Below are 13,722 nucleotides of genomic sequence, written 5' to 3' on the forward strand. Positions count from 1 at the left end.
TATGCTGTCAATATTTTTTAGAGCAAAGAAATGCTGGGTTTCATTCTGCTTTAAGGTGTCTGGATGCACCTCTGTATTATATGGGAAAGGATTCCTCCAACATGCAATCTTATTTTGTAGCATATCGCTATATAAAAGTGAGTAAAGTAAACAAAACTGCTACCGAGGTTATTTCCAGCCAGCTGATACATCCTTATGTAATCCATCTGTGTATCCTGTATTGTGTTGGATATTAATGCCTAGTAGAGGAAACGGTGCACTCGAGTGTATGAAAGACAATGATTGCCAGGCTGGGTACAAAGGATGCATATAAAAGAACTCTCGGGGGATAATTTAGCTGAAAGGGTGCAGTAAACACAAAGTAGGTGCCTCACTCTTCCTGCACTCCAAAGGCAAATCAATCACGGAGGAGGCAAGTCAAGGGATGGTTATTTTCAATAGAGAAGAAAGAGGGAAGGCATCTAAAAGCACATCACACATGCCAGTAAACACTGGAATCAAGCAATAGCAGAAACAAACACACTGTCAATCTCCAGCAATATGTGCCTGATCTGCTGGGGATTGTGTGAAATGAAACTCTTCACTTTAAAGGAACACTATTATGACGAGAGACTTCAGTTTTGTTGAGAGAATAAATAATACCCTCCGGTGAGCTGCATCCAATGAGAGGTTTGTAGGTAATTATTGCACTTAAAAAAAGACTACCATTCCAGTGTTGTTGCTGAAAGTGATGTAGGTAAGTAGAGTGAACCTCTACTGCAATCACATGGAGTGATTTACTGAAGTGTGACATAAAGCTTTGTTCATTTCAAATAACCATTCATATGCAAGGAATTGTAAATACGCGTGATTGTATGTTGGCAGTGAATGCCCCTTTTTATCTATATAACTAATTATTTTTCCACCATCTCTGTCCACTACTTTGCCCAATATAACAATAAATGTATATAATACCCCTATAACTTTGGTTCCCAAACTATGTTGCTTAGGAGTACTATTTGATTTGTCTCTCTCATTTATTCCTCACATTCGCTCTCTAACCAGCTTCTTTCATCTCCAGCTCAAAAACATATCTTGCATCCAACGTTTTCTCACCCAGTGCAGAACTAAAATGTTTCTGCTTGGTCTTATAGCTCGTTTGGACTATTGTAACATATTACTACTATGGACTACCTACGTACAGACTTGCACTGCTCCAATCTGTACTGAACTCAGCTGCTCGTCTAATTCATCTTTCTTCTTGCTCCTTATCTGCTGCTCCTCTCTGTCAAGCTCTTCATTGGCTGACCGTTAACCAGAGGATCCACTTTAAAGAGGAGCTGTCAGCCATACTATCTCAGAAAAAAAACACATATAAGTAGATAAATACTTGCTCTACTTACATAACATATGTATTGCACTGTCCACGTTTTGATTTTAGTGATTTTTCTACAGTAAAAAAAGAGAAAATACTTCTTAGCATTTCCCATTTTAAAGAGAACCCGAGGTTTGAAGAATGTTATCTGCATACAGAGGATGGATATGCCTATACAGCCCAGCCTCTGTTGCTATCCCAAACCCCCCTAAGGTCCCCCTGCACTCTGCAATCCCTCCATAAATCACAGCCACGCTGCTGACAAACAGCTTGTCAGAGCTGGCTGTGTTTATCTCTATAGTGTCAATCTGCTGCTCTCCCCGCCTCCTGCAGAACTCTGGTGCCCGCCTGCATCCCTTCCCTCCCTGCTGATTGGAGGGAAGGGGCAGGGAAGCAGCCGAGACTGAAACTACAGATGTAAACACAGCCTCACAGCACGGCTGTGATTTATGAGGGATTGCAGAGTGCAGGGGGACCTTAGTGGGGTTTGGGATAGCAACAGAGGCTGGGCAGTATAGGCAGATCCAGCCTCTGTATGCAGATAACATTTTTTAAACACACCTCGGGTTCTCTTTAACTGTGGCTATTTTGATGCCAATCCTGATATCATTCCTCCCTTACTCTCTTCTGTCTGATTGTGTATGCATAGCCCACCCTTCACTATAGAAAGCGCTTTGTCTCAGATTGAGAAATATTGGCCAATCAGAGAGGAATAGAGGTGTGGGAGGGGAAAACGGGAGGATAAAAGGCTTCAGCCAATCAGGCTGCATTAGTTACGTCTGAGGGGAAGTAGAGAAGCAAAAAATGACAACCCAGCATGCCCTGCATTTTCCTTTTTGTGTACCAAATAAGAGTCAGGTAAACTGGGGAATGATCATTTATCTACAAGAAAAGTAATAGTGGTTTTAACCATTTTGGTACCAGCAACCTCTGCCCCCTTAAGGACCAGAGGCTGCTGGTACACTAAAACGCCGCATACCGATGAATCGCCGCAATAATCCATAGCTCCCGCCGGTCACGCCACTCTGTCCCCGCTGCAGGCTGCTCTCTCTGCCGTCTCTATGACGGCAGAGCGCTATGCGCCGGTCAGGAGTCACTTTCATTGGCTCCTGACCCTGTCACTCAATGTAAGCCAATGGGATTGGCTTACAGGAATGACAGGGCCAGGAGCCAATGAACACGGCTCCTGCCCGGCTCACAGTACTCTGCCGTCATAGAGGCGGCAGGGCAGCACATTGCAGCGGGTAGAGAGCGGCGGGGACGTGCGGTGAATGGGACATAGAGCTTACGTCCGGTCAGAACTGCAGCGCCACCCGCCCGAAGTAGGTTTGTACTGCATCGGTCCCTAATTGGTTAACTTTTGGATTGCCTGGTTAGTGTCCTTATTACTTGTTTACCAGATAAACATAAAGAATTTAATTGGCTCAGATAGTGGACCAATGGGGAGCCCCGGCTGCAGATTCAAAGATGCTTTGCTCCTATGTGCACAGTAATTACAGTGATAGATACACTGTAATTAAGCACTGGAATTTGCGACGGCTAATTAGCGGCGATATGTAGAATGATGTGTGCCCGAACATCCGCCGCAGCATCTGGGGGTCTTTTTATTAAAGGACCCCCAGAGCTCCCAATCGGGTCGCCGCACATCTTTAACGCCCCCCAGGCTTAACGCCCCCCAAGGTAGCCTGGGGGGCTTTAAAGATGTGCGGCGACCCGATTGGGAGCTCTGGGGGTCCTTTAATAAAAAGACCCCCAGATGCTGCGGCGGATGTTCGGCGTGTTTGTGCATGTGTGGGGAGTGAGGCCGTGGTGCTGGAGGACAGCACCACAGCGTAAACCTCACTCCCCATCACCCGGTAAAAGGGAACATCGATCAGACTTTCGCCTGAGTAATGCTCCCTAACGAATAGCCATTGCGCAAAGGAAGCCGGCTATAGCTTTTGCCGGTAATCCTCGCACGATGGCAAGGTGATAAGTAGCTCGCATCTGCAAGCTAATTATCACCTTGAATAGGATATGGCCCAATGAGGTTAATATTGTGTGAATCCCAGATTCCAAATGGAGATTTATTTATTTTTTTAATTTGCCTTAAAGGGAACCATAGATGAAAAAAATAAAGATTTTATACATACCTGGGCTTCCTCCAGCCCCATACGATTGATCCCACGCCACCATCCTCCTCTGTCCGCAGCTACGAGAGCCGGGTGCCCGCTGTTCCGTCAGTCGGAGCCAGTCTAAGCGTAAGGGAAGTGCGCTGTTTGCGTATCTCTGCAGCAGCCGCTGGAGAGATACGTAGAGGGCGCACGTCTCCTGTGTAGCTGGCTCCGATGACGTCAGTGATGGGACCCGGTTCTCGTAGATGCAGGCAGCGGAGGACGGCGGCGTGGGATCGATCAGAGCGTATGGGGCTGGAGGAAGCCCAGGTATGTATAACACCTTTTTCATTTTCCCATCTCAGGTTCATCTCTGGTTCCCTTTAAGGAGTGGAATTTTAAATTTCATTGGCAAATACAGGTTTTCATTGCTGGCTATGGATTGAAATAGACTGGCAATTGTGAATAACTAAAAAAGAAAGATTTAAATGGCATTTTACTATTAAGGGAGTGTATATAGTGTTTTTATTTCTATTCAGTACTGAGAACTATAGTTATATTTGTATATATACAGTATCTTACAAATGTCACAACACCTCTCACATTTTAGCTATTTTATACACCTCTCACAATTTTTATAGCTGTTTATTATATCTTTTCATGGGACAACATTGAAGATATGACAATGTAAAGTACTCAGTGTACAACTTGCATAACCGTGTAAATTTGCTGTCCCATTAAAATAACTCAACACAAACCATTAAAGCAGATCCAAACTCTTGCACAGCATACAATGAAAACACACAGTTGCTACGAAATTCACTCTGTGTGTGTTTAGAGTGAGCAGCCTATCTTAAAGGAAACCAGAGATGTTTTAAATAGCAGCACCCGCATACATATGCGAATGATGCTGCAAAACTCCCCAGCAGCGTTAAATACTTTTCCCCCTCTGAGTTGTTGGCAACTGTCAAAGCCCCGAATTACCTTAACGCACCACGCGCAGCATTACATTGTTGCTATGGAGCCCCTGTTTTCGGCACCCGGCAGTGAGCTCCGTGCACCGAAACCACCTGTTTCGCAGCACTTATACTTACCCGGGGCTTCCTCGCTGTCCTCCCAGGCGGCTGCATCGTTCTACAATCTTCCCCAGTAATAATGTGCAGTCATGATGCAATGTGCAGAATGCCCTGGCGACGGGCGCACACGTAGCCATGCATGTGAAGTGCAGCCCGACTGACATGACTGAACTTTATTACTAGGGAAGACTGTAGAACGGAGCCGCCCAGGAGGATGGCGAGAGAGCCCTCGGAGTGTGTATGTGTATGGCTGGCTTTATCCTGACCTGACCTATCAGCTCTATAAAATAGATATTGCTGTAAACTAATTATGGCCTTGGACAAGATGACACACAGCTGAGAAGCATCTGCCGCTTTCCTCTGCCTGATACAATGCACTTCTCCTTTGTTGTAGATACTCTCTGTAAAAGCACAATATGGCCAAAACTTCTGAAAGACCTTAAGCACCTTTGAGTGAAAATTCAATTATGTTTCATGGTGAACTGTATATTGAAGCTGCTGTTTGAAGCTGTCTTGTCTTTAATAACCAGATACTCCGGCATTGTCTGCAGTCCTCAGTTTAAGGAGAGAGCAACTCCTTCAGTTTTGCAGAGAACTGATTTCCTCTTATCCCCTAGCATCGGGTTATATAACAAGTACTATAGGTATTATTACGTATTCCTTCAAGTGAGCAATGCTTCACTTCTGTCTTCATTGTGGCAAAGCGTTCAAGAGGATTGTTTGTATCATGCTTCCTTTGATGTTGCTGCCTAATGACTGCAGCCCGCTCTATGGGAAGAAATGGCAAAGTTGTAAACAAGCTCTGATCCAGCTTAATGCAAAGCTCTTCTTTTGCTTTGTGCTTGGCACACTCAGAGCATTCTGTTTCGTGGCTCTGCAGAAATAGATCAGACTCCGCTGCAAATATTCTCCATTTTTTCTCAGCTTTGTGACCTCTTTTTGTAAATACAAAGCTGAAACTTCAGGCTTGTAGTCTATACAAAGCAGATCTGACTTGTGTTTTAAAGGAAACTCCATACGGCCTCGTATGTTGATGAGGGTGGATGTATACAGTATAAGTAAAGCCAAATGCGTTTTTTTTCATGGTGGTTTTGACATAGCAGATGCATATAGGATCACATAGTTTTAGCCGCGCTTCATGTTTGTTTCTACAGAGAGGAAAGGATCGGAGGTACAGTTGTGGCCAAAATTATTAGCCCCATTTGTGAAATTAGAAAACACTCTCGATTGAAAACTAGATCCACTAAGTTTAATTAAGATATTTTATTGATACACCAAATTGAAACAAGAAAGGGCAAAAATTAGACATCCGACATTATTAGCCCTCTGGCCTTAAAAGTCAATAATGTGCCCTTTCTGAGCCACAACAGACACCAATCTCTTAGAGTAGTTCTTTACTATGCTGACACAGGTCTCCTGAGGGATTTTAGCACATTCTTCCATTGCAAACTGTTCTAGCTGGTCCAAATTGCATGGTTTCCGGGCATGGACATTCACTTTGAGCACTCACCACAGATTCTCAATAGGATTGAGGTCTGGGCTCTGTGTGGGCCACTCCAGGATCTTGGTTTTGGCATCCTTGGGGAACTGCTGGACTCATTTTGATGTATGCTTTGTGTCATTGTATTGTTGGAAGACTGTCCCACAACATTATGTTCCCACCACCATGTTTAACTGTGGTAACTGTGTTCCTAGGGTTGAAGGCCTCTCCCTTTCTTCGCCAAACATAAGCAACATCCATGTGCCCAAACAGTTCCAGTTTAGTCTCATCAGACCAAAGCACATACTTCTTTCAAATGTTCGTATGCAAACATTTCAAATAATCATATGCAAACCTCAGCCAGGCTGTGATATGCTGCTCTTTGAATTAACAGGGTTTTCTGGGATGATGGCCCTGAAGCCCATCACGATGATGTGCCCTCACAACTGTGTTCTTTGAAACATCAACTCCAAAGGAGGTCAGGTCAGCAACAATCATCCTGGCAGATATCCGGGGCATCTTGCTGACATCTCTGACTATTTTCCTCTCCAGAGTTCTTGAAATCTTGCACTCTTGCCACAGCCAGGTTTGTTTCTTACAGAATTTGTCTCCTTGTACTTGGCAAATGATGCAACATACAGCAGTTCTAGACAATGTGAAGCACTTGGAAATGGCAGTGTAGCCTTCTCCCTTATCATGAGCCTCTACTATATTCTTTCTGAGCTCCAGATTGATTTCCTTTGTCTCTGGCATGGTGAGTAACAGTAGTCCCTCCATTGTGTGAACGTGCTCTGTTATTTGGAGTCTTTTTATGTGATTGAATGTTGTTAGGAAGCCAATTGACTGCAGGCGTTGTTAGGAAGCCAACTGACTGCTCAGGTGTGGTTTTAAACCTGATTAGTTAGGAGCTAATATTTTTGATATAAAGCAAACCTAAAAATGTATTTTATATTAAAAAATGTACCAAAAGCTGCTAAATAGAAATGTCAATTGGTTGATTATATCAGGTTTCTTTAATGTGGCAAACATTGGGAAGAAGTTTAGGAGAATGTTCCATAATCATTTCTTAAACATGAAGTGGTCATAAAACCTGTTAAGCATTTTTGATCACATGCACAAGATCTCCCATAGGTCTCAAGGTGCATAAACTTGTCTCAGATTGCGGTTTAGGATGTGTCAAATGGGGACATTATGTGATCATAAATGCCAGGCTAAACAGGTGACTTTTCAGGCCAGGGTTGGAGCTGTCTTGATTGGATTTAGCAAGGTATTCTAAATGGTAAAGGAAGCATGACAGAAGGCCCTGTATCCAAAGGGTTTGATTTGGACTCTGGGGTGGTCAAGTTGTTAGATGCTGTTGATCTGAGGTTGTTAATAAGGCCTATTAACAGAAAAAGCAAGGCTGTAGGGGTACTCCAAGCTCAATTTAGCGAAACTCAAAAGATCAGCTGTAAACTTTCCTCATTCCTTTTTATCCTTGTTTTTTGATCACGCCCTGTTTGCACTAAATCCGTCCAAGCTGAACCTCCACTTGTACAGAGAAGTGATGAAGTGCTTTTGTCTCACTGTTAATTTTTTCAGATGACAGACTGAGCATATCAGGCTAAGCAATCATTTGATTTCTCCCTGTTCTGTGCATTGTGCTGACATCTCAAGCAAGATGGCCCCTCCCATGCAGGCAGGAAAAGAACAGGCAGCAAAAATGTTCAAAGTAACCTCAAAACCATACTGTGGTAAACGTATGTAACTTCAAGATACAGATAATGTCACATTTATTTGAATGTCTTTGTGTCTCTGTGTCCTGAGAAGCAGTGAGGCTCGCTTGTGGTCTCATTAGTATAAGTAGAGTAGTAGGGGTGTCTCAGCACGAGAGGAAAAAAGGAGAGGAGACAAAAAACCGGGAGCCCAATAGCGCAATATGTTTTCATATACAGGATATCAACAGGTAAGGTAATTGTATTACTCACAAAGGCAGGTTGCAGAGGGGCAACCAACCACAAGAAGTAGGTGGAGACAACAAACCCGACTCCACTTGAGGTGGTCCAGCAGGACCTGGGTGTGGTCACTCTCCTTGGTAAAAGTGACAGATTATCGCTTTGCTTTAAACCATGTGTAGTCTGTCTAGACCCCTCCAACAGTGTGTGTTTAGGGGTATGTAAAGCGCTATTTGGGTAAAGAGGCGCCAGTGTGAATAAAATTGGATAAAAACTAGATAAAATCAAAAGATATGAGGTGGCTTACCTCAATGACAAGATCTTTGTATAAACAAAGAAATATTTATTTAGCACAGGTAATGCGTTTCACGGGTCTAAGCCCGCTTCCTCATGCCAATATCAGTGCCAATTGCAAATAGCCGATCAGCAAAGGGAGCCTCTCATTAATATAAGACACAGTGTATAGGTACAGTAAATGTGGCAAATTAACACACTGGACAAAGCTTGTAACTTTGGTTCACATACTTTAAAGTTATGCCCATTACTTGTAGGCACTGCCCTCAATGTGCTGTGACTACATCATCCTGCACCTTATATATTTGTATCTTGCTTTTACAAGCTGCACATACCATTCTCCTAATACCTTCTAAGGCCATACTCCCTTTTGCTCAAAAGCAGGTGGGAGATGGTAAGGCTTCCATCAAGTCAGTTCAGCCCAAGGGTCCCACTGTTTCAAGCAGTAAAATTGGCAGAGATCGTAGACGCCCATGTTAAATCAGAGGCGGGACAAGGTCCTCCAGCACCCAAGGCTTAGACACCAAAGTGCGCCCCTCCATCCCTGCCACCCCAGCCATCACACACTGATTGCTATTAGACTAAGAGGCGCCACAGGGCCCACAACCTCCCCAACACCTTAATATCTAGTTATCTGGCTTGCAGTCACTGCCATGTATCCCCTTTTCTTATTTCTTTCTGATTCAAACACAATTATAAATGACAGCTGAATGAATTCTGCGCCCCCTTTTACACTGCGCCCTGAGGCTGGAGCCTCTCCAGCCTATGCCTCGGCCCGGCCCTGTGTTAAATTATAGATTTACCAGCTACATCCTGTAATTTGGGCGTCAGAGACACCTGAGGACAATAGAGCGGATCTCATTGTAGTGGTGTCATTGTTAGGTGTGGGTAGCGGGGTTAGTGTAAGGCATAGATAGATTATTATTACTGTTGATATTATTATCAATAGTAATGATAATAATATAGTTATCCTACCTCTCATTGATCCAAAATATTATCATCTTTGCAAAAATCCCAATACTTCTGGCCCCTCAGTCACAGCAGCTTATTTCAATTTATGAGCACAACACTACTACATTTCTGAATCTACAGGTTTTGATTGGTTTCACTTGCATACAGAAGCTCCCTGCTGTAAATGAGCCTTACATCACGCAGTCAGAGATAAAACAACAATCTCTTTGCAGACCAGAGAGGTCACTGTGGCACACCGATAAGGCTCCCAGAAGAAAATGAAAGTAGCCCTTTAAACCTTATCAAGATATATATATTAGAACACACAATAGTGTGGCTTATCTACTGGAGCAGAAAGGACATTTGGACTGTAGTTCCACTTTAAGAGATCATCTTTGGCCACCATTAATATTGGGAGTTCAGCTCTTGCCTTTCTTATAAGAAACCTCTCGCCACCAGTAAGAAATGAAACTCGGAAGGCTTTGAATGTCAGATGAATACAGCGGGGCATCAATCAGCATACTAAGTACTCCAGCTTTCCTCTACAAATGTCAGGAATGCAAATATTGACATAAAAGGTAATTTTAAACATAACAAATGTAGAGGATGAATATTACCAAAGGAGCTTTGCATGATGGATGGGTACTGTGGTATGGGACTGGAAAAAGTAAATGTATTACAAAAAGGCAGTGCCGTTTATCATAGTAGTTGTATAGTACCTATAATGGACGAGGCTACGTCACAGCGAACGCTGCATTGCGTTAAGGGGAAAGTTGTGCCACATGTTATTTGTGTATTGCATAGAGTAAAGCATACAGTCAATGTAAAGTATACTTCACTGTCACTGTTAAGGCATGCAATTTGCGGTTACACACTGCATGCAGTGCACTACCATGCCGCACACCGTTATACCACAGCGCAACGGCCGCACTGTGAACGCCGCATAGGTGGTGCATTACAGCATAGAAAGTCACTGTACAAAGCATCGGTTATGCCGCAACACAGACATCATTGTAAACCTACCCTAAGCAATTTCTGATCTTTTTTGTTCTAACACTATTTTTATTTGCATCAAACAGTATGGACAGACATTTGGACATTATCGATTCTCATATAAACCTGCAAGTAGGGAATCAAACGTAGAAATGAAATACAGATGTGCATGCAAAATTCGGTAGGTCTTACAAATGCAAAGAGCCTTTCATGCAAATAAAATACAAATATACCAACACAAACGTTTTGTTTTTTCGGTGGAAATGTGGACAGTCCATAGAAAAAGTCCTTTGGTGTAAGATGCAGTGGAAACGTCCATACTGGAGCGAATGGAGCCTAAAAGTAATATTGTAAGGCTATCGAAAAAGAGATTTAAAAAACCAAAACAATAAAGAATAACTAAGTTGGAATAGATGCCACCTATGACTAAAGGAGCCCATACACCTAACGATTTTCCTGCCGATATACAGCAGATTCGATCACTGTGATTGAATCTGCTGTGAAATTGTTGCGCAAACGCTGACAGAATGATCGATTTCCATCCGAAATCAATCGTTCCCGTCGATCCGTCCGTGCGGAAGATTTTGCTCGATCGCTGGCGGGTCGGGAGTGCGTCGATAGCGGCGTTTGAATGCACGACGACCGATGCTAGCTGCAATACATTACCTGCTCCACCGGCGCGTATCCCCTGGTCTCCGCTGTCTTCTTCACCGCGCTGGGCTCCGGGTCTGGCTGGCTTCACTGAAATTCCAGTCCCTGCAGGAAGTTTAAACAGTAGAGCGCCCTCTACTGTTTAACCTCCCTGGCGGTCTATTAGAAACCGTCAGGGGGCAGCGCAGCACTATTTTTTTATTTATTTTTTTTTTAAATCATGTAGCGAGCCTAGAGCTCGCTACATGATAGCCGCTGTACAGCGGCATCCTCCCGCCCGCTTCGATCGCCTCCGGCGATCTTTGAACAGGAAATCCCGTTCAAAGAACGGGATTTCCTGAAGGGCTTACCCTGTCGCCATGGCGACGGGACGGGATGACTTCACCGACGTCATGGACGTCGTGACTTCTAAGGGAGTCCCGATCCACCCCTCAGCGCTGCCTGCCACTGATTGGCCAGGCAGCGCACGGGGTCTGGGGGGGGGGGGGGCGGCGCGGCGATCGAGTGCGGAGCGGCGGCGATCGGAATGCACACGCAGCTAGCAAAGTGCTAGCTGCGTGTTGCAAAAGAAATGTAAGTAAATCGGCCCAGCAGGGCCTGAGAAATCCTCCTGCGCGGCATAGCCGGAGCTCAGCTAGGGCTTACTGCCAGGAAGGTTAAACTTCCCCGGACAGGAAGTTCAGTGAAGCAGTGAAGCTGTAGTCCTGGAGCCCGGAGCGGAGAAGAGACAGCTGAGACCGGGGGGGACTCACGCTAGCCGGATCAGGTAATGTATAGCTAGCGGGGGGCATTGGCAGCTTCACAGATTGAGATCGGTTTCATGCTGAAATCGATTCACAATCTGTTTGCAGTAAAGGCAGCCATACCATCCCTCTCTGATCAGATTCGATCAGAGAGGGATCTATCTGTTGGTTGATCTGATGGCAAATCGACCAGTGTATGGCTACCTTAACGGAGGTTCAGGTTGGTTACCATACTACATAGAAGACACATGAAAACCTCCACAGACCTAGGCAGCAAAAGTCATGCTAGTAAATAAAAACCACTAACTGCTAATCAGCTGGAAGTTGGGTAATTAGCACTGTTGTCAAGTCACTGCTCGGTGGCTAGTGAATGACTCTCATTTGTTAGCAGTCGCTTCCTGAATCAGTGGAGATTGCAAGTTAGAATTCTCTGCTCATCCCTTCTCCAGTCCTTCTTTCTTGTTTTGCATTTTTTTCAGAAGGCTTAAAACTCTCTCTAAGGCCTGGGACCCACCAGCAGAACTTTTCAGGGGGCTGATGCACACCAAGAGCACTTCTGAGTGCTTTTCAAAATGTTAGAGCTTTGAAAAGCGCTTGTATAATGTAGTTTAATGGGAAGGATCAAACAAGAGTGATGTGATTTTCTCCCAAACGCGGGTCATGCAGCATTTCTGCACTTTTCTGAGGCAATTCAACCTTAAAGGGAACTTGAAGCGATGAAAATTATTTAAAATAAACACATGACGTAGCTGCAAATGAATATTACATACTAACCTCACCGTCAGTTCCTCTCAGAAGCTCACATTTTCTTCTTACAGTGATCCCTTTCAGTTCTGACAATATTTTGTCAGAACTGAAATATACCAGTTGCTGTCAATTATATGTCAGCAGCTGTCAGTTACAACTGAATATGCAAGGTAATGTCCATGTTTCCCTATGGCTCAAGTGGGTGATATTGCAGTTTAACAGTGTGCTGAACAGGAAGCTGTTATGGGGTAATGGCCATTTTTAAAATGAAGGACGGAGAAATCCATTGATCACAGTGGACAAATGGGATGCAGGGGAGGAGAAAAAGATTGAGTAGATTACACAGGAGGTAAGTATGACCTGTGTATGGTTATTTTAACTTTTTATTTTCAGTTCAGGTTCTCTTTAATGTTTAAGTATAGGAAAGTGTAAAATAGCTCTGAAAAGCGTTTTTGTTACAGAAGCTGTTCAGTTCCAGCTCTATTGTAACAAAAAACTAAAAAACGCTACACCAAAACACTCCAAAAATTACTAGGCATGATAAGAAAATCGCTAGTTACATGCCTAGAATCGCTCTGAAAAATCACTTCAAGAAGTGCTGAGCGTTTGCGATTACACTAGCGGTTTTTGGTGTGCACTGGCCCTCAGTGCTTGTGATTTGAAAAGTTCTTGTTAATGCAATGCTATGGGGGATTTTTTAAAAATCACATCACTCAAGTGGCATCGCTGGTATAGTATTACATTAGCAATAGGCTGTCTTCATTTGTGTTGAGATCTCTTCTCGTGTAATATTCACATAATTGTTTGGCCACAAAAAAGAAGTAAAAAAAAAAACATTATGCCAGTGGGAACACAACCCAATAAAAACACATTTTATTGTGGAGTAGTGATGAGAAAATAAGTCTACTGAGGCACCTAAGCAGCATAAAGTATTTAAAAGAATAAAACAATATAATGGAGGATATGCTTACCTGCAAAAGGACCCATTGGCCTCTTTTCTGTTTCAAAGTTTTTATTGAAGTTTTCAAAATATAAAATATAACATGTATACACTCTTGCAAAACAGTTCAGACGGGTCAAATGTGGCAAAGAGATATGTCCAAGATTCTGGTGGTCACAATATGCCAGTCCAAGGCTTCACACTTGCGCTTCTGAAATGTCCTCAGTTAAGACACATATAGCCAGAAACACATCTGACCGCGTTTATACTGGTTGGGCCGTAGCCCCGAGGACAGAGAAGGGGGAGAGGAAAGGCAGAAACAAAAACAAAACAAAAAAAAAACAAAAAAAGGGGGGGGGGGTGGGGGGAGGAAGGGAGGTTGAAGGGTCAAGGTCTAGACTCCGGTCTCCACGGAGGGCAAGAGCTGTCTCGCACACATGTGTGAAATATTCATACTGTGCAGTTG

Source organism: Hyperolius riggenbachi, chromosome 5 (genome assembly GCF_040937935.1).
Source record: "Hyperolius riggenbachi isolate aHypRig1 chromosome 5, aHypRig1.pri, whole genome shotgun sequence".
NCBI classification, from domain to species: domain Eukaryota; kingdom Metazoa; phylum Chordata; class Amphibia; order Anura; family Hyperoliidae; genus Hyperolius; species Hyperolius riggenbachi.